The sequence below is a fragment of the Choloepus didactylus genome (assembly GCF_015220235.1).
Source record: "Choloepus didactylus isolate mChoDid1 chromosome 25 unlocalized genomic scaffold, mChoDid1.pri SUPER_25_unloc2, whole genome shotgun sequence".
Taxonomy (NCBI): domain Eukaryota; kingdom Metazoa; phylum Chordata; class Mammalia; order Pilosa; family Megalonychidae; genus Choloepus; species Choloepus didactylus.
The window spans coordinates 7,338,755-7,341,250 of NW_023637607.1; positions in this window are offsets into that span (position 1 = coordinate 7,338,755).

A 2,496-nucleotide genomic window follows, 5' to 3' on the forward strand; every position below is an offset into this window, starting at 1 on the left:
ACCTTGTGGATCACACTCCCTTTATCCAGTGTATGGATGGATGAGTAGGAAAATGAGGACAAAAACTAAATGAGATATAGAGTGGGATGGGGATGTTTGGGTGTTCTTTTTTACTTTCATTTTTTATTCTTATTCTGATTCTTTCTGATGTAAGGAAATTTTTCAAAAGTAGGCTGGGGTGATGAATGCACAACTATATGATGTTACTCTGAACAGTTGATTGTACACCATGGATGATTGTTTGGTATGTGAACGTATCTCAATAAAACTGAGTAAAAAAAACACAGTCAGTATTGTCTGTTACCCTTTGGTCCAGTTTGCTCTAGTTCTAACCACATCTGCTCATTCATATTTCCAGTTGAAGTCTGTACTCTTCTTCAGCTTTTTTAACAGTTGCTATGTATGCTAATACAGACATTCATCTCTGTCAACTTCTAGCACTGAGTTTCAGGTGTCACAGAGATACCCAGTGTTCCAGGGATCAATCATGTTATAGAGAAAGGGATCAGCATCATGGAATCTGGAGATAGCCATTACAATTCAGGAATAGGTGTGATGGCTGTAAGAGCTCACACTCTAGGGACATTTACAATAAGCATTCTCCTGATAAGGCATGCTCTAAGATTCAATTCTAAGTTTACACATTGTAGTTAGTCCATATTGGTGAGGCATTATACTCTTTGCCTTTGTTTCTGGCATGCTTCACTCAAAATGTTGTCCACAGGATCCATTCTCCTCATTGCATGTCCCACAGCTTCACTCCTTCCCACAGTAGCTCAATATTCGATTGTATGTACACACAACAGTTCAACATTCTGTTCCTCAGCTGATGTACCCTTAGGCCACCTCCACCAATTTCAAATGATGCATACTCTCCCCATAAACTCCAGTGTGCAAATGTCCATTCTTGTCTCTCCTCTCATATCCTCCAAGTTTAATCTCCTTTATTAGGTTGAGGACCTTATGGCACCCACATACTTAGCTTCTCATGGAAATACCCCACATTCCTCCAGAAAGGCTATACCATTCTCCCTCCTACCAACAGAAAATATGTACATCCCTCTCTCCATGTTTTCTCAAGCACATTTATCCCTGTTTATATTTTCCATACAGTATTATAGAGCTATATTCAAATACCATATAATTATCCACAGTGTACAAACAGTTGTTCATGGCATCATGACACAATTGTGTGTTTATCACCACAGTCAGCACTTGAACATATTGAATTTTTTTTCAATGAATAAGAAAATAAATGATAAAAAATCAAATATCATACAATACAATAGTAGGGTCACACAACAACAGCACTACCAAGAATACCATATCTCTCTCTTATAAACCCCTTTCATACACATTTAGCTTTTGTATATTGCCTTTGTTACATTTAATGGAAGCATATTACAATGTTACTGTTGACCATACACTCCATTGACTTGACTGTGTTTTAAAACTACAAGTTTTGTGTAAGACCAAAGGAAGATATATGTATTTGGTGTAAAATCTATGTTTTCTCCAGCACATTAGATAATTTCATGTGGATGGTCAATTTACACAAGCACCATAATAACAAGTAACTTTGAATAATGAGTGTGATCTAATTGATTTGTACAGTACAGTGTGAAATCCCAATACATCCCAATGTAATTTGGTATGTGAATATATCTCAATAAAACCTAATTGAAAAATAAAAGAGACTTCCAAGTTATGTTAATGTATTTTTTTCCACAATAGGAAAATGCAATTCAAGCAGTAATTAAAGTTGTTCAGAGAGGCACTGCATTGTCTTTAGGATCAAAGATCTGCTGACTTTCTATGCAATGGTTTCCACTCAACTGGAGAAAACTCCGTAGTAGGATCTTTAAGCACATGTGGTCAAGCATACCCCCACAGAGGATCATTTGTGAATATAATTGTCACAAATCCAGATGTGAAAAGGAGCTTCCATTCCCTGTTCCCAGTTCCTAATGGGACATAGGACAAGTCATGGCTCCTGCAGCTGTAGGAAGTTTGGTAAAACATGAAGGTGCTGCTGCTTTGGTTTGTTCTCTAGACATTTATTTGTAGAAAAACACAATAGCTTTTTAGGAATCTTGCATAACTAAGAATTTTAGTCTGTCTTCTAAAAAGTTCAATAGAAAAAAGAATGGTGTTTCATATTTTAGATTGCCTCTGAGAACTCAAAATAGTAACTGGTTTGGTAAATAAAAAAGCAGTTGTGTTACTTTCATTAGTACAATGGCACTTCTACCTTAGGGCTTAAAGTTATAGATACCCTTCTACCTTTGGGCTTAAAGATATAGCTTTGTGTTATCTGTTAAGTGTACAACTGAAGAATGTGAAATATTTCTCATAATTTTTATGTTTTATTGTGAAACATAACATATATACAGAAAAGTGATTATTTTCGAAGTACAATTTAATTAGTTAGCAACTTTCAAAGAATGTTTGGGTTACAGTTCAACCATTTATTTCCTTATTGTGAAGTTTGATGTA